The sequence below is a fragment of the Kogia breviceps genome, chromosome 11, assembly GCF_026419965.1.
Source record: "Kogia breviceps isolate mKogBre1 chromosome 11, mKogBre1 haplotype 1, whole genome shotgun sequence".
Lineage (NCBI taxonomy): Eukaryota > Metazoa > Chordata > Mammalia > Artiodactyla > Physeteridae > Kogia > Kogia breviceps.
Genome location: NC_081320.1, coordinates 15847964 through 15868788, shown reverse-complemented (window position 1 = coordinate 15868788; position 20825 = coordinate 15847964).

Below are 20825 nucleotides of genomic sequence, written 5' to 3'. Positions count from 1 at the left end.
TTACTGACAATTTCTCAAATGTTTAAGGTAGAGATATTGACTTTCGTTGGATAGAGTGCTAATCATTACCCATTTTTGGAGTGAATCCAAGGCTATAAATTAGAGCAAGCTATCGGCTATGGTTGACTTGTAATGCTGAGCTTGGAGATTAAAAACTCACATGCAAAAATAACTCTGAATCTATTAGATAGGAAATACACCTGGAAATCAAATGATGTGGCCTCAAAGTGTAAAGCCTGATTTAAAAAGTGATAAAGAGATGGCTAATGAAAGGAAAGCAAAGAACTTGTTAAAAAAATTCTGAAAAACAATTGCATTAAATTGTCATTTTTGCATTTATTTCTCAAATATTTATTATATGCTCTGGACGATATATACATATGTATGTAAACATTAAAATATTGCCTTTTTCTCAAAAAATGAAATCTGTGAGGGAAAGACATACACAAGCAAAGAGTACAGTGAAATACATTAATTGCTATAAATTTGATAAGAGCAAGCAGATACAGAAAGTAACATGACATGATTAAATCAGCTATGGTTTTACAGAGGATGAGGGACTAGAAATGGATACTAAAAGGGTACATCATATACAGAGCAGAAACAAAATCACTTCAGAGTGAGATAAGAACATATGAAAAGTTTTAGAGTATGCTCAGTGAGTAATTCCCATGACCAGTATACAAGGTGCCTGCAGAGCAAGGAAGTCTTGGCAGGTCAAGTGGTTTGGAACATGATTGGGAACAATGTTATTTGTAATGATATGTACATTACAAGTAAAGAAAAGATTAAGGAAAACTGAAATAAATCAGGATATTTTGGGACACTTCTAAAGAGCAGAATAGTAAACTGCCTTGATTTTGGAAGTCCTGTCTAGTCTTTTCAAGATGTAAATATGCTACTTTTAAATAGGTAAATGGACAGATAAATAAATTATAAAGCCCTAGCCAAGAATGAAAACAAGGAATAGATAGCTCCAAGTGTCAAAAATAGAAAAGGAATACCAAACTTAAAAGTGAGTATGTTAATGTCCTCATAAGAAGGCAATGAAAGCTACAGATTCTGGCTTGGAATTTGACACCCTGCCTGGAAAGCTGGAACCTGGGAAATAATTGTTGAACCTGAAAAACTTGTACAACATCACATAGGCTGCACCTGGGCCAGTGGTGTTTAGGGTGGAGGATAGCAGGAAATAAAGCCAAGAAATCAGTTTCTTAAGTCTACAGTACATAAAATCACATGCCCTGAATTGTTACAGGACTTGAAAAATGAGGAATTCTTAAAGACTGTTATTAAAGTGAAAAGTAAAGTACAAACTGCTACCAGAACAATGAATACCATAGAGACCAGAAAAGTCAGAATCAGAGTACTTACCTTCCCATTGTCCTTTGCATTACCTCTACAACCCAGGGATCACATGGGACTCCTGAATGAGGCTATTCAGGTAAAAAAATAAACACACAAATATGTGTTACAGAATAACCACAACAAACTCTGTGTCTAACACAATAAAAATATGTCAGAAACCAACTTTATAAATTATACCCCAAGAACTTAAATACTGATAAATTAATATAAAATTTTTGAAAATGTAGATGAACTGGACAATTATGATTAAAAAAACTTGATTTAAGAAGAAATGGAAAACCTGAATTGAACAAAATGACTAATGTATATAAAATTTATAGTCAAAAAACTCTTCCTTCAGAATAGATGTCAGGCCCAGAAAGTTTTAGCAGCAAGTTACATAAAACTTAAGATGTGGATAAATGTTAATATATACAATACAGAGAAGTCAAAAGAAATAACACTACCCAAATTATTCTATGAGACTTCTAAAACCATGATATCAAAACAGAAATAAGATAGTAAAAGAAAAGATAAGTAAAGGCTAATCTCACTAATATAAAGATACACATACACAAATCCTATGAAAATTTATTAATTTTACCTAGAAATACATTACAAACCATGGCAAAGTAGGTTCAACTCAGACATATAAAGACATTGGGAAATATAAGGAGTTAATTGATATCATAATTATCATATTGTAAAAATGTAAAGAAACATAGAATCTTATGGAAAAGACACCTGGAAAAATGCAACATGACACTGAACCCAGAAACATTCACATGCATATTTGGCATCTACTATGTAGAGAACTTTTCGAAAATCCATAAAGCTATGTGTGCATTTACTCCACCACATTTCAATTATATATCTGGTTAAACGTTAATTTGCGTAATCCTTTTTCACATATGCAAGTTTCTTCTTTTCATCATTGCTTATAATAACATAGAATAATAGAAAGTTCTGTTCATATGGGAAAATAAAAGTACATTGTGATATTTCACATTGTGGAAGATCTTAGAACAGTTAAAAGCAATGAACTTGAAATAATTTGTAAATCTCAAAAAATGCATTGACAAGTAAAAAACTGAGTTGTAAAGTCATGCATATAGTATTTTAACTCCTAACACTTTTAAATTCCCAAGACCATAATATTTTTATAATGGTTTCACATATCTACTAAATATATCAACATACAGATTAGGATGTAATCTAATGCAAAATATTCATACATGTCCTTTGTGTAAGGCAAATGGAGAAAGCATTGGAGAGGTTTATAAAAAGGAATTCAATATAATCACCATTATTTATTTACAAAAATGCAAATACAATAAAACTATGTAATTTTGGGTGGTGATTGCATAATTTTTCACCATATTTTTTTCTGTATATTTTGTGGCTTAAATTTTTTTAAATTATAAAATAAGAAACAAAAACTTCAATATGAAGTGCAGGTAATAATTGATAGAAGGAACTCTCTATGTTGGAGATTGTAACAATGGTTTAGGTGAAGACTCGAACTAACCGAGTAGTGTGGGATTTTTAAGTAGGGGGATGATTTGAAAACACTTTGTCAGTACAAATAAAAGAGTGTAGTGATTGATGAAATGTAGAAGTTCCGGGAAGTAAGCCAATTGAATAGATAGATGGTGAGAAGATCGAAGAAGTTTAAGTGAAAGTCCTACTATTAATATGCAGGTCAAATGTTGTCTTTGGACCCAAATTACAATATGCCAAAGTCTTAGAGCAGAAAGAAACCTTAGGAAAGAACTACCTCAAGACCTGTGGAATAATAATAGACAAATAAATTAACACAGAGATGCAGAAAGAGGAACAGCAGGTGTATGGAGGAAAGCCATGCATCTAATGTATGAAAAATCTAATCTCTGTGTCTGTGTCTGTGTGTGTACATGTATACAAGTGTATATGTTATACAAGTGTATATGTATGTATCTAATATTCTTTTACTCCAGTGAAATTCACATAACATAGAACTAAGCATTTTAAAGTGTAAAATTCAGTACCATTTACGACGCTCACAATGTTGTACAGACGTCACCTCTATCAATTTCCAAAAAATATTTTCATTACCGTTAAAGAAACCGGCATGCCCATTAAACAGTCACTCTCTCTTCTACATTCTCCATCGCTAGCAATTACTAATCTGCTTTCTTTCTCTATGGATATATACAATCTAGATATTTCATATAAATGGAATTATATGATATTTGACCTTATATGTCTGGCTTCTTTCACTTAGCATAATGTTTTCAAGTTTCGCCAAGGTTGATGCATGCCTCAGTACTTCATCCTTTTGTATGGCTGAATAGCATTATATTGCATGGATATACTAAATTTTGTTTATCCATTCTTCAGCTGATAGACATTTGGATTGTTTCCACCTTTTGGCTAGTGTAAATAGTGCTGCTACGGAACATTTGTATACAAGGTTTGAACACCTGTCTTTAATTATCCAGGTATATATCTAGAAAGGAAGGCAGGTGGCCTGTTAGCCTCTCCTAACTTCCTGGGAAATCAATTAATGATATCTGTTAAGAGAAACATCGTTCATCTATTGGATTTATTTAGCACTAAGTCTCTGGCTAAAGTATTACTTATCGTAAATTAACCCAGAATCTATAAATGCTTTTTGAAACAAGAGCTAGAGTCTGAAATTCTATCTTCATGTAGGCCTTTGAAATACTATATGCAAACTGCAGAGAGATTTTTCAAGACTGAACTTAATAAAATCCAGGCCTTTGTTTAGTTTAGTTCCCCACCATGGTCTCTTACACACACACACACACACACACACACACACAATACCTTTTAACCCAAAGTAATAGGGTTTGTTCCTCTTTTAACATAAATAAGACTCCATTCCCAAGATAAAGAATCTGATTAAACATGAAACATTCTCTGCCTTACCTAAAATCATAGGCAAGTTATCTTATTAAAGTGTTTAATTCCTGTCTAGAGGACACTTTATTATATTTTCAAAACCAATAAATAAATAAATAATAAATACTTACTTAGTGTAAGTATCTCTGAAGGTAAGGTGAATATTTGTTATTCTTTTATCATCATAAGTTGCCAAAAATATCATTTGAATATAATAAGTGCTGAGTAATGATTAAGTGAATAATAACTTTCTAAACATTAATACAATGTAATCATCTCCAGGAATTATTTTCAGTATTAAAAAACCTCAGAGTAAAACCCCAACTTTTGCCACCAACTCTTACTTATTGCCAGAATCCTATTAAAATATAAATAGTTTAAAAAAAAACAAAACAGTCGAAAGTAAGACTTTTTGCAGAAGTCAGGAGATAACCCATGTTAACGAAGACTATTTAGAATATAATTTCAAGGTTCCTTACTTTTCCTGTCTTAATTGTATAGCTTTCATTATTGGCCTAGAACCCTATCCTTTCCCACTCCACACTTGAACTTAAATGATCCTCCACATTTACTGATCAAGTTGTGAAAGACCTCATTTTCCCAATTTTTCAGTCAAGAAGGTTGATACTTTTCAGAGTAAATGTTCAGACACATAATGAAGGAAGGAAGGAAGGAAGGAAGGAAGGAAGGTAGGAAAGAAGGAAGGAAGGAAGGAAGGAAGTTTAGAGAGGGAGGGAGGGAGGAAAATAACCATCTCAGAAATAGATGCTTTTCAGGCTTCCCTGGTGGCGCAGTGGTTGAGAGTCCGTCTGCCGATAAAGGGGACATGGGTTCGTGCCCCAGTCCGGGAAGATCCCACATGCCGCGGAGTGGCTGGGCCCGTGAGCCATGGCCGCTGAACCTGCGCGTCCGGAGCCTGTGCTCCGCAACGGAAGAGGCCACAGCAGTGAGAGGCCCGCGTACCACAAAAAGAAAAAAAAGAAATAGATGCTTTTAAAGACAGTAGGTAATAAATACAGGTTGAAAATTAAGCACATAGTACCAAAGCTATTTATTCTATCCATGTAACATTCACTGTAGTGGAAATTTTAAACATGTTTTTCTCAGATTTTATCATTGGAAATACCTTGAGATCACTTCTTGACCCAGGGGGATACTCATTTACTCCAATTCTTGCTTTCAGGTTTGATGTATTCTTTTCTGTGCTTAGAAATCACTACTTAAAGGGGATTTCTCTCCATTTAGTCTCTTCTGATGGTCTGCTGCAACATTCTCATATGTTGAGAATTCATCATCTCTATGGATTCCGCCTTCACTCAGCCACCTTTGATGAGGTGACCTTCCTCCTTTGGTCAATTCCTTCCCTGGGCTTCCATCAGATCTAATTTTTGTTTTCCACATATTTCTTTGGTTTCATCTTCTTGCAGACAGGAACTTTTTCGTTTTTATCCTATCCCTATAACCTATAGCATATTTTTGACCATTACCTTGTTTTTAACCCTCTAAAGAAATGTCAAACCATACCTTTAGATGCACAAAGAAATTCTCCTTCCTCAGTTCACCTTATTTCTGTGTAGAGTTAGTGGATCTCTTCCCTATTCCTTTTTTTTTTTTTTTTTTTGCAGTACGCGGGCATCTCACTGCTGTGGCCTCTCCCGTTGCAGAGCACAGGCTCCGGACGCGCAGGCTTAGCGGCCATGGCTCACGGGCCCAGCCACTCCGCAGCATGCGGGATCCTCCCGGACGGGGGCACAAACCCGTATCCCTGCATCGGCAGGCGGACTCCCAACCACTGAACCACCAGGGAGGCTGGAGGCCCTTTCCTATTACTTTTAAATTGGCTTAGATTCAGCTGTGTTGGCTGCAGTGGAATTTGCCTGTCCTTCCTTCCTACACCTTTTCCTATAATCTTGAAAAATGGTGAAAGTATTTCTGTTTTGTGGGCCTGCCAATTGCCAGGAGTCCTTGCTTCTACAGAGTGAGGCTATAATAGTGCCCATGCAAACTGAAAGCCAAGAAATATTAATAATCAATGGGAAAACTTATGATTGTTCCATGACCTTTATTTTTTTTGTCAAAATGTTAAGAAACTCTCTTACTGATAATTATAAATATATAAGAGAATAAAAACAGTAAAACTGATATTTATTTAGTATACCCTAATTTAAAGCTTTAGAAACACTGACAATGAAAATGTTTTACAGTCAGCCCTCCATATCCTTGGGTTTCGCATCTGCCATTTAACCAACCACGAACTGAACATATTCAGAAAAAAAATTTAGGAAGTTCTAAAAGTGAAAACTTGTATTTGCTGCACACCAGCAATGAATTACATAGTATGACATTGTATTAGGTATTATAAGTAATCTAGATATGATTTAAAGTATACAGGAGGATGTGCATAGGTTATATGCAAATACTATTCCATTTTATATAAAGGACTTGAGCATCTCCAGATTTTGGCATCTACAGTGGTGGTGGTGTGGGGGGCTGGCAGGGGCTGGTCCTGGAGCCAAACACCTGCAGATACTGAGGGATGACTGTGGTTTTTTAAAAAAATTGTGTCAAGAGAAATTTGAACACTCTGTGTTCTCTTCTACTCATAGTATAACTTAAAAGATGAAGAGAGTACTTTTTTATGTTTTGGTGAATTGTCGTATTCCCTTCTGAAATTAGATCAGCTTCCAACATTTTATCCTTTGCACTTTTAATTTTGAGAGTTCCTTTAATGGGAAGATTTATGCTGGCGTCATTTTTTTCCGGTGCATCTTTATCTTTTTCATAACAAACACTCTCTATTTACATTGATAAGTTCAACTTCACTGAATTACTTTGCTGCCTAGCTAGAGTCTCTCCAATGGTATTATCATTTTCTTATAACTTCATCTATATTCTATTTAAATTTCACCTCCAGTTACCACTTACTCTTTCTTTGCTGACTTTCAGTTTTGATGGCCAGTTCCCTCTTTTAATTATCTAATTTTTGTAAAATGTCATGAGAGTTTGTCACTGAGACAAGGAGATAAAACAAATATAAAATTTACTGCCTGTGCATGAATTAAATAACAGATGTGCAGTGAATAGTCACCAGCAGATTTTGAAAGAAGTGATATGATTGGTCACTGATCATGATATGTCTCATTTATATAGAGATTTGGGCACTGAAGAAGAAGCAGCGAAGTTTGTACTTTCTTCAATTATTCATATTTAATATATTATGGAAGTTGGAATTTGAACTATGATGTTGAAAGACTGCTATTATTTACTAAATCTTGGTAACTGAAATTTGTGCATATCTGAACCAAGCCCATAAAGAACTGCTTGTATCTATTTCTTTGTTATAGCAACTGATAATGTGGGTGAGAATACAACAGCTGACTTAGTCTAATCAGGAAGCACCTTCAGAACTAGTTTCCAGGTCCCAAATCACATCACTGTTACACATCTTCAGAAAGGCTGCAGAGGATGACCCTCTCAACTCCCCATCATCCTTTCTTAATTCTTGATTGTGGAGTCCTTGGAAAGCCATAAAGCTTGGACAATATAGGATGTCAAAAGCCAGCAACAACTTAAACTTTAAAAGGACTTGAGGCATGTGATGTATATCGAATACATCACTAATGTATCAGGAACAAAAAAATCAAGTATTATTAAGAGTATAAGAATGATCTAAGTCCTTAATCCCATAACACCTTTGCTTTAAATTCTGCTGTGCTTTAGATGACATCTTTCTCCACATTCTCTAGGATTTTTGTGGTATTGATTATTTGTGGTGGTCTACAGTTTTCTGAAACTCCATATTTTGACAATGCCCACCATCGTCAATTTACTTTCCCATGTGGAAGGAAACACACACACACACACACACACACACACACACACACACACACACACACACTTTCCCTTGCAGCTAGGATGCTGATGTGATATGACAGCCATTTGCCTGGTGTAGGTGGAGGCAGAGGCAGCATGGAGGCTTGGGGGCTGGTAATGGGTGATCTGAGTTTCACGGCAACAGTTTTTTGATCATGGTGGATTTGCTATGGTTTGGAGATCAGCAGAAGCAGCAGCTTCCTTATCTGGTTATTTTGTCAGGGTGTTTCTGATAATTGTTCATATAAGCTCAGACATGACTAGGTTCTCCATTACTCCAAATGAATGTTTGGGTGAACGTTATTCTTTAATAAATTTCTTTTCTACTGAACTGTCTAGTGTCAACTTGGTCTTCTGTAATTAAATATCCAAAATTATTTTATAGGGCTTTACTCTTCGTGGGTAGTCAATGCCTACTCCTTCACTAACTATTCAACCTATATTTAATGCATTGTTATTATTAAGTCATTCTGAAGACTAATATCTCCATTTATAAACTGTCCTCCTGATTAAAATATTGCCGAATTTCACCCTTTACTTCCACTATACAACTTTCCCCTTACTATCTCCGCTTCTGAAACTGCTCTGAAAAAAATACCAATAATACAATAATGATCATCTTAAAGAAACACTTTATAGTTCTTGCTCTAATTGACTTTATTGTAAGAATTATGGACTATCCTTTCCTTCTCCAAAATATCTTAGTTTACCAGTCCAGCTTGGCTTCCCTCCCTCTTCTCTGATTTTTTATGTCTCTCACATGCTCTATTTTTTTTTCTTTCTGTCCATTAAGTGTTCTTTTCAAAACCTCTCTCTGCTCCTAAGTGGTTGATCTTGTGTTAAGTGTTTCCCCATTTTAATACTGTTATATTAATACTGTCATGTAGAAATACTTACATTGAAGGACTATGATACAGATTGGGATGTAGATGATCATTCACTAGGCACATCCCTGACACTTGGTCCATGCTCACTAAGTCACAAATCTATCACTTATCAAGTCGTCTTCCTCCCCTCTGCTTCCTTTCTTATTCTCCCTGTTATTCTAATATCAAATAGTATACTTAGCTTTGTTGTTTTATATCAAATAGATTACTACTGATTCAAAGTAACAAAAAGTCAGCTTAAACCTACTTAACACTAAAAAAGCTTTTTTTTTTTAACCCACATAACTGGAAACACAGTGTTACATTAGGTTTGAAGTCACTGGCTCCTTATTGCTGCCTTTCTTTGTGCATTGGCACTACGCATGGTTTCTCTCATTGTTCTAAGATGACTGCCAGGAGACATAATGTCAATGCTTCCTTGGTCATGTCTAGGATGCATTTCATTGGTGAAGAGAAAAACAAGTCTCTTCTTTCACCTAAGAACAGAACATTTTTATTCCTAGATGCTTCCAGTTAAAGTCTTCTCATGTATCAGTGGCTCAGTTTGGTTCTACTGATAATGGAGAAGAGAATACAATGAGTTGCTGTCTAATTAAGACTCACCCCTGGAGCTAGTTTCAGATAAGTGGAGTTGCTGATTCCATTAGTCCCCGAAGCACAACAAATCTGCCATCATGTGATGGCTGCTCCTGCAAATGTCAGAATCACCCACAGCCATCCTGGCAGCCCTGCAATCAGATTGTCTCTGCTTCCACCATCCCCTTAACCACATTGCAGCACACATGAGGCAGGGGTGGACTGACTCTTGGAGAGCCATCCATGGTATCTATTCCATCCTGCTTCTGAAATGTAAATCCATATTCTAATATATTCCAATATATTGCCACAGAGGTGAGAAAGGAAGTTCTCTAATTGCTCAGAATGAAGTCCGCCCACGTACCCACATACCTAGTAATCTCCTCTCTCTTCAGTACAATAACGATAATAATAAAACATTAATGATATTGGAGGAATGAAGTGTTTCACCTTTATCTGTCCCCACATCTTCATCTGACATTCACCCTTCCTAGTACACACACACACACACACACACACACACACACACACACACACACACACACATACTCCTAAGTCTTAAGCTTAGTAGCATAATACAATATCATACTATCATTGACTTAGAGAAATTGTACTTTCTGCACCTTTCAGAGCAATGAAGTCACTAAAGAATATGAAACAAATACCTTTTCTATTTTGATATGGATTAAATGTTATAAAATATGATAACCATCCAGTAGGGGAAAGACACTTTCTTAAGAGCTTATTGCAACTACCATTCATTTCCTACTCATCTTTCTCTTGCTTGATCATAAGTTTTGGCCTTTGTTCTTTGTGATAATAAAATCAATTTGGTTCAACAATGTCAAGGAAACCTTAAATATTTTTAAGACAGTTAGTCTCAAATAACACTGAGAAAACAGTTCTTTGCCTACTGTAATTTCCCGCTTGGCTGCACAACAATTTTCTGCCAACAACTGAATGGAAGGGAAGCTAAAATATTTCTGGGGTGGGACTTATAGTTCAATTCATCTTTTTTAAAAAGTTATTTTGGGCTTCCCTGGTGGCGCAGTGGTTGAGAATCCGCCTATCGATGCAGGGGATACGGGTTCGTGCCCCGGTCCGGGAAGATCCCACATGCCGCGGAGAGGCTGGGCCCGTGAGCCATGGCCGCTGAGCCTGCGCGTCCGGAGCCTGTGCTCCGCAACGGGAGAGGCCACAGCAGTGAGAGGCCCGCGTACCACTAAATAAATAAATAATTTTTAAAGTTATTTTTACATTATCCATAGAATTGTTATTTTATTTTCTTGGTAGATGTTCTTTCTGGACATTTTATTTTCTCTGGGTAGTAAATTAAACACACCACACACACACACACACACACATACACACACAAAGCAGAAAGAAGTCTACATATTTTTTTCCTTTTAAAAATATTTAATCTCCACTGCAGACAATGAAATTAATAATACTCCTCAGTTCATAATATATTATCATAACGTGGACATGTAAGATTTCTTTTTGGTCTATTATATGTTATTTTAATTTTCATTCTCCACCTTAGTACACCTACCTCCCTCTCATAGACATCCATTCTAATATTTTTGATCATTGCTTCTTTACTTTTTTCACACTGTATTATGTGTTTTACGATCTGAAAGTATGCCTGGTTCCTGGCTTCTATCTGTTGTAGAGTAACCCACTGAACACATATCAGTGTCCCCTTAGAATAGAAGCATAGGCTGCCTTCACCTCCTACTTCCACCACCAATGTCACATGGACATCTTAATGATCTATGTGGAAATATATGTGTGGTCACTTTGCATATGACTTAACATATTTAATTTCACTAAGTATAGGCAACTTGCTTTCTTTCCAGTATTCCTATACCAGTGTGCTCTGACAGTGCTAGTCTACCTCATGCCAAAATTTGCGTGTTATATTCTTCCCTACTTTTGCCTTTTTGGTGAGTGTAAAGTGCAGAAATATGCTCTGATTAAGTGCTGTGTGAAACATGCATAATAACTGCATCATCTTATGAATTCCATATTGACTTTTAATGGCATGTGTCAATACTTTCTACCCTCTGAAACTGAAGTGATTTCCAAAAGAGAAAGAAAAGCCAAGACTTACACTGTGATTTCAAAATGGCAGGGACGAAGGGTTCAGTGGAAAGGAAAAATAGGCTATAGATATAGTTAGCCATTCCCTTTGTCTCTCCCAATTACTGTATACTGAGATTGTCATTTTTATGTTATGAATTCAAATGCTTAGTGAGGCATTGATGTCCACCACCAAGGATACCGAGGAAGTTGCTGGTGGTGCTGTCATCCATATCATCTCTGCCAATGCCCCTGGCAGAAACACGATTTCTGATTTACCAACCAGTGCTGTGACCTGCACAGCCAGCATTAGCATCATATGTGACTGTCACAGCACTCTAACGGGAGTGCTCACCACCAGTGCTCCTGCTGCCAACAGCATTGTCACCAGCGTCAACAGCACTGCCAGTGCCAGTTAGTGCATGAGTCATGCCTGCCTCTACGACCCTGGAAACCAGTGCTCTAACCAGCCATGACCTAATCACCATACAACCTGATGTTCCCCAAAATTCATAGAAAATATTTTAGATTAATGTTTTTAATTTTTGTTTTATTTCCTAAGCTAAGAGATTGAGTATAGATTTTGTAGTGTATTTAGAATAAATTTGGTCTTGAAATGAACTTACTTTCTAAGTTTCTTGGTCCAATAGGATAAGATAACTCCCATTACGTTCTGTATCTTTGTCATATAATTGTTCTGAAGATGACAAATGCCAAAGTAGGCCTGGTTAACAGAGCAAGCAAACCTGTTTCTCGGGCTGAGGACCTTGCTGAAGAAGGTGGTACGGATTAATAAGTACTATAAGAGAGATAGAGATAAAATTATTTTCATCTGAAAGCAGAGTGCTTTTTTTTTGTTTTTTTTTTTGTTTGTTTTGTTTTGTTTTTTTGCGGTATGCGGGCCTCTCACTGTTGGGGCCTCTCCCGTTGCGGAGCACAGGCTCCGGACGCGCAGGCCTAACGGCCATGGCTCACGGGCTTAGTTGCTCCGCGGCATGTGGGATCTTCCCGGACCAGGGCACGAACCCGTGTCTCCTGCATCGGCAGGCGGATTCTCAACCACTGCGCCACCAGGGAAGCCCCAGAGTGCTTTTTTTCTTTTACAAAATCAAAAATACAGGAGAATAGTTCAGTCATCATACAGGACAACAATCAAAGGATCTTTAAGTATACAGAAAGAACTAAAGAGTCCCTAACTCCAGTCAGTTCCAATTGTTTTATGTCATTGCCTTGCCTTACTCCATATTCGCATTTCTGGAAAATTAGTCTAAATTTCCTAACTTGAATCTTAAGTCCTCTTCCCCACCTGGAAGTCTCTTAGGGATTAACTGTTTATCTGTTTTATATCTGAATTCCCAATAAAAATGTAAGTGCAAGCAGGGAGGAATCTTTTCTGTTTGGTTTACTACTAGATCTCCTGTGTATGTATCAGTATCTGGGATACAGTTTCAGCTTAATAAGAATTCATTAAGTAAACTAATGAACAAACACTCCATCCTCTTGACCAGGGGAAGAATATCTTCACTGACAGGCTTACAAACACTGAGCAAAAGAGAGCGATGACCCTCCATGATAGAAGCTGGGACCTGATACCAGAGATAGGGGAAATTGATGCTGGAAAGTCAATAAAAGAAAGAGGTGGGGGGAACAAATGTTTATTAAAAACAACACAGATTGATGTAGGTGTAAAAGATATCTTTGAGAATATTTACTGCTATCTCCTGTGGAGTTATTAAGTGTATTTTTCCTTTTCTTCAGCAATGAATCTACTATTAAAAAAGATGAAAATAAATGGTGTAAGATTCAGTCTCAAGAAATTAGAAAAAGAAGAGCATTTTAAAAAATCATGTAAAATAAAGGAAATAATAACAGCATAAATAAATAAAAATAGAAATAGAAATATAAAAAATAAAGACAATCAATGCAGACAAAATCTGGTTCTTTAAAAAGACCAGTGAAATGGATATGATTCTGTCTGTTGGTTAGATCAATGGAACCAAGTAGAGTGCTCCAAAATAGACCTATGTAAATATAATTAACTGATATTTGACAAAGGAGAAAAGACAATTCAATAAAGAAATTATAATCTTTCAACAAATGATGCTATAACAATTGGACATATACATGTCAAAAAATAAATTTGGACACAGACATTATACTTTTAAAAATAAGTTAAAATGTACCTAAATGTAAAATGTCAAATTATAAAACTTTTGGAAGATAGTATAGGATAAAATATAGGAGACCGTTGGTTTGGTAATGAGTTTTTCAAAACAACACCAAAAGCATAATCCATGAAAGAAAAAAAAAAAAAAAAAGATAAGTTGAACTTCAATAAAAATAAAACTTTGCTCCGTGAAAGACACTATTAAGAGAAGAAGACAAGACCCAGATTGGGAGAAAATATTTGCATAATATATAGAACTCTTAAAACTCAATAAAAAGAAAACAAATAACTCAATTTAAAATGGGCAAAAAGATCTTCATCAAAGAAGATATTCAAATGGCAAGTAAATATAAAAAGATGCCCAACATTATACAACACCAAAAACTTGCAAATTAAAACAGTGAGATACCTCTGCACACCTATTAGAATGGTTAAAATCCAAAACTCTAATAACACAAAGTCCTGGTAAAAATATGGAGCAACTGTTACCCTTATTTATTGCTGGTGGAAATTTTAAAAAATATACAGCCATTTTGGAAAACAATTTGACAATCTACTAGAAAGCTAATCACAGTTTCAGCCTATGGTCCAGCAATTGTGTCCCAGGCATTTAACAAATTAGTTGAAAATTTTGTCCACACAAAAACCTGCACACAAATGTTTGTATCAGCTTTTTATATTACTCCCAAAACTTAAAAAAAAAAAAAAAAAAAAGATGTCCTTCAATGGGTGAATGGAAAAAAACTGTGGAACTGCAGCCCATCTCTACAATGAAATATTCAGCAATAAAAAGAAATGAGTTATCAAGTCACAAAAAGACATGAAGAAATTTTAAAAGCCTACTGCTTAAATGCATATGTAAATGCAGTCTAAAAAGGCTACATACTGTATGATTCCAACTATATTACACTGGAAAAGGCAAAACTACAGAGACAGTGAAACTTTTTGTGGTAGCCTAAGATTTTGGTGCTGGCATGGGGACAAGTAGGTAGAACACAGAGCACTTTTAGGATTGTGAAACTGCGCTGCATGATGCTGTAATGGTGGATAAATGGCATTATGTATTTGTCAAAACCCATGAAACTGTACGGCACAGAGTGAACCCTACTGTAAACTACAGACTCTAGCTAATAATAATGTTATCAATACTGGTCCATCAATTGTAGCAAATCTACTACACTAATGCAAGATGTTAAAAGCAGAGAGACCTGCTATCAACATAGAAGGAAAGCAGGGATAGGCAAGTCTATGCTACCTGATCAATTTTTCTGTAAACCTAAAACTATTTTTAAAACTAAAGTATATTAACTAAAAGATAATCTATGATTGGTATTAATCTTCTGATATTAGTATATAATATATATATTCTTCTTCAGATTCTCTTCCCTTATAGGTTGTTACAAAATATTGAGTATAGTTCCTTGTGCTATACAGTTGGTCCTTGTTGGTTATCTATTTTATATATAGTCGTGTGTATATGTTAATCCCAACCTCCTAATGTATCCCTCCTCCCACCCCCTTTCCCCTTTGGTAATCACAAGTTCGTTTTCTATGCCTGTGAATCACTTTCTGTTTTGGAAATAAGTTCATTTGTATCCTTTTTTTTTTTTTAGATTCCACATATAAGTGATATTTATCTTTCTCTGTCTCTGGCTTGATTCATTTAGTATGATAATCTCTAGGCACTTGCTTAGATATATTAACTATAATGCTTCAATAGGAATTTAGAATTTAATACATATCATAATGCTAGAGATTTCAGAATTTTGGATGAAAACTCATCCATTGTATTTATTATAAAATATTTTATGACAATTTTGTTCTCTTTAGTCATTATATTCTACATAAGGAATGCTAGAAGATTTTAGAATATTTGTCTTTTTCCAATTCATTCTTCTGTCGTTGCCACCTTCATTTAGTAGATACACTAGACTGCATGCAGTAATCCCCTTCAACATGATGTACTCTATCACCTGTCTTTAAAAGTTTATTAATATAGTTGAGCTTCTTTTATTGGTAGAATCTTATCGAGACTTGAAATTTCATGATTAGTTAATTTACGAAAAATATTCTAAGTGAAAAAACATTATCAAGCTTAATAAGATCAACCCCTGTAATTACAGGAGTTTCTCTTGTGGCTTAACTACATTGGTACTTTAATTACCTCAAGGAAAGACAATCCCATGTTCTATTCCTTACAGTCCCATTAATGATATGCTACAACAGAATCAGGTCTCTATTAAGAGTCTCAGTATGTAAAAAAGTGATTCCCTGCAATTTTTCAGCAGTAAATATGATGCCAAGCACTCATCTGCCAAAGGTAATTTCTCTCCTAAATTTCCTACTTAGCTTCAGTGCACCTGTAAAAAAGAAGGTTGGTCATTCTTGAAAAATCATGACCCCTGATTCACTGACCTTTTCCCAACACTCACTTTAATATGAGCACCTAAATTCTCAGAAGGTTTTAAGTATCACAGGCCATCAGAGTGTAGGTGACCGATATCACATCAGGGGTTCCATCCTTTGGTCTCAGATTGAAGTTTCTTTAATCTCTGCGGGTCAAAGTGATTTTGAAACTGAGGATAATGTTTCTGTTTCTCTGTTTTCCCTTGGTTCTCTCTCTCTCTCTCTCTCTCTCTTTTAGAGGCCTGCTTTCACATTTTTTTCAGCCAATTTCTTAACTTTTACCAGCATACTAATTTCCCTAATTTGATTAGCCATTGAAAGTCTGTCAGGTGATCATATTTCTTGGGTGCCCAAATATGTTTTAGGATGTTTTGTCAAGGAAACAAAATTAAATTTCTCTGCAACCAACTTGCAATTTATGAAACAAACTGCAGTGCAAAGTTTCACCATAAACTTAATCCAAATGCTAGGCATTGTATCTCTTTCAGTCTTTGCATATCTTTGTCAATATCATCATCAATAGTAAGAAGCCCAGTTTTATTAAGAAACTGAGATTCAAAAAGCTTAATGAATTTTCTCTGTTTCTTTATTGTTTTTAAAAGAAGAGAGCATAGGTCCAAAGGAAAAAAAAAGGTCATTTCAGGAGTGATATGATCGTGTTTCTACCCTGTAATCATTCTCAGAATATTTTCTTTTCCAACAGTGACACAAAAATCAGTGAAATCTCTCTCAGAGTTTGGAAACTATTAGTTATTCTTATTCTTGTTTGTGGACACTAAGCTTCTAATCAGCAGGCATTGGAAGTGTTCCAAGCCATTTGAACAGAGGAAAATCTTCCTTATGTTCTGTATTTCATGTGATAAATAGTAAGAGAAAGATAAATTAGGAAAATAGCAAACAAGAAAGTAAACACATAGTTGTACTTCATAGCTGATTAGAAAATTCTTCAGCTTCAAGACCATATGGATTACACACACACACACACACACAGGTCCTCATACACACATATATTCATATGCACACACATATACCTTCATACATGTGTGTGTCCTGTGTGTGAAAGACACAGTGCTGGTTCCCAGAAGATGCAGAGCAAAAGACAACATAAGCCCTATTTTCAACGAGGTAAGCATTTATTAAGGAACAAACACAAACCAAAATTACAACAAAATGCCTAATAGAAAGTATCATGACTAGTTTTAAAAGTAGCACAAAGTGATGAATCCTGCCTGAGGTCAATGGAAGGATTCACCACTTTAAAGGAGACATATACATTGGGTTGAATATGAATGAGCTCTTAAATGGGGTATACAGTGGACTAGGGGTGTTGTAATAAGAGTGTTTATGAAACCTGAGGAGGGTCATGGAAACCCCAGAGTCATGGCCATTTGATCAGAAGTGCGGGTAGCCTAGGGATCCAACATGTAGCTAGCATATAAAATAAGGTGCTTTTGTTGGGGACCATGCCCTTAAACCTGTGGATTCTAACACTAGCTCCAGGTGGTTAGCCTCAGAATTGAATTGCATTTCTATACAACAGTTGGTGTCAGAATAAAGACTGTCTTTTATTTGTTGTTGTATTGTGAGGATATGAGAATAAATCAGACTGGACTCTAAGACGTCAGAAACACTGCTGCTTACACTTTTTGTTGGAATTAAAATATTTTAATTGGGGACTTCCCTCGTGGCACAGTGGTTAAGAATCCGCCTGCCAATTCAGGGGACATGGGTTTGAGCCCTGGTCTGAGAAGATCCCACATGCTACGGAGCAACTAAGCCCGTGAGCCACAACTACTGAACCTGCGCTCTAGAGCCCGTGTGCCACAACTACTGAAGCCGGTGTGCCTAGAGCCGGTGTTCCGCAACAAGAGAAGACACTGCAATGAGAAGCCCGCACAACGCAACAAAGAGGAAACCCCACTTGCTGCAACTAGAGAAAGCTGCCACAGCAGCGAAGACTCAATGAAGCCAAAACTAAATAAATTAATAAATAATAATAATAATAAAATATTTTAATTGTCTTTGGATTGGACATTTATTGTCTTTACTTTCAATTAGCATTTTCTTTCGAAGAATGGAATTAGTAATTGATATGATCTTGAAATTCAAGAAAAAGTAGAAACATGAAACATAATAAGTAGCTGAATCTAGATTGCAAAGGTAAACTACAGCAAAGTAGGAATATTTGTCAAATAAAAACAATCATTAGAATATAGGCTTAAATAGAGTATAATGCAAATTATTAATAAAAATACAAAAAGTAAATGCAAATCAAAACCACAATGAAATATCATTTGAAATATGAGATATTTGAAATATCGTTGAAATACCATTGTTAGAATGGCTATTATCAAAAATGCAAGAAATAACAATTGTTGGATAAGATGTAGAGAAACGGAAACCCTAGTGCACTGTTGGTGGGAATGTAAATTGATGCAGCCACTACGGAATTCAGTATGGAGGTTCCTTAAAAAATTAAAAACAGAACTGCTATATGATCCAGCAGTTCTACTTCTAGATATTTATCTGGAGAAAATGAAAACACTAACTTAGAAAGATATATGCCTCCCTATGTTCATTGTAGCATTATTTACAATAGCCAAGATATGGAAAGAACCCAAGTGTCTATCAGTGTTTGAATGGATAAAGATACCATGGAAGAAATATATATATATATATATATATATTGCTCAGGAATATTACTCAGCCATGGGAAAAATAAAATTTTGCCACTTGCAACAAACATGGGTAGATTTCGAGGGTATTATGTTAAGTGTAACAAGTCAGACAAAGAAAGACAAATACTGTATCATTTTCTTTTTTTTAAATACATCTTTATTGGAGTATAATTGCTTCACAGTGTTGTGTTTGTTTCTGCTGTAAAACAAAGTGAATCAGCCATATGGACAAATATATCCCCATAACCCCTCCCTCTTGAGTCTCCCTCCCACCCTCCCTAACCCACCCCTCTATGTCATCACAAAGCACCGAGCTGATCACCCTGTGCTATACTGCTGCTTCCCACTAGCTATCTATTTTGGTAGTAAATATAAGTCCATGCCACTCTCTCACTTCATCTCAGCTTACCCTTCCCCCTCCCTGTGTCCTCAAATCCATTCTCTACATCTGCATCTTTATTCCTGTCCTGCCCCTAGGTTCTTCTTCAGAACCATTTTTTTCTTTAGATTCCAAATATATGTGTTAGCATATGGTATTTGTTTTTCTCTGACTTCACTCTGTATGACAGAGTCTAGGTCCATCCACCTCACTACAAATAACTCAATTTCTTTTCTTTTTATAGCTGAGTAATATTCCATTGTATATATGTGCCATGTCTTCTATCCATTCATCTGTCAATGGACACTTAGTTTGCTTCCATGTCCTGGCTACTGTAAATAGTGCTGCAATGAACATTCTGGTACATGTCTCTTTTTGAATTATGGTTTTCTCAGGGTATATGCCCAGTAGTGGGATTGCTGGGTCATATGGTAGTTCTATTTTTAGCTTTTTAAGGAACCCCCATACTGTTCTCCATAATGGCTCCATAATGTCCCCTGAATCAGCAGGCAGACTCTCAACCACTGAGCCACTAAGGAAGCCCTTAATTGCTATTTCTTGTCTCTGCTGATCGTACCTTTTGTTTTCAGTTGGCTTTGAACTCTTTGAGCCCATCTATGGGAACTACTTTGTTGGAAGTGATTATTTTCAGTTTAGCCTATTTTCACACATGATAACTTAATTCTTTAATGTGGTGCTACCATACTCTATTGACTTTTCTCCTGGAGAAAATAAGTTATAACACCCATATAATCCAACAGGGAGTTCCTGGTTCACACCATCCGCTCCCATACTACAAAAAATATATGTATATTATAGAGACTGTTTAGCTATTCTTCCCTCTTCTGAACCTCTGGAGAACTCTAGTCTATGCCACATACTTGATGCTTAGCATTGATACTTATTTTGGTATTTTTTTTTATGTAAATGCACTCTCTTTTTAGTTGACTGAGACCATTAAAAAATAAACCTTTCTATCATCATTGCCTGGTGGATTTGTGTATAGATTTTATGTGTAAGAAACACCTAGGGCTTCCCTAGGGCTTCCCTAGGGCTTCCCTAGTGGCACAGTGGTTGAGAGTCCGCCTGCCGATGCAGGGCACACGGGTTCGTGCCCCAGTCCGGGAAAATCCCACATGCCACGGAGCGGCTAGGCCCGTGAGCCATGGCCGCTGAGCCTGCCCGTCTGGAGCCTGTGCTCCGCAGCGGGAGAGGCCACAACAGTGAGAGGCCCGTGTACCGCAAAAAAAAAAAAAACAAACCTCCTAGAGGTAATGGCAATTGAAAAACCTCTCTGCCTACTTAGGCCATACAGAAAGCTCAGGAAGTATACAACAGCAGCTTTGCAACTTCCAAAGTTTCATAAGGGAAACAAAATTAGAGTCACCACTGATAGTCATAAAAGTGTAGTTCAACTACAAAAAATGTGGCTGAATAGATAACACTCAATAGGTATTATTTCTTAATCCTGTATTTACTTTTCAAAAAATGTGTATTTTAGTGAGATTAAATAGCCACTGTTTTCC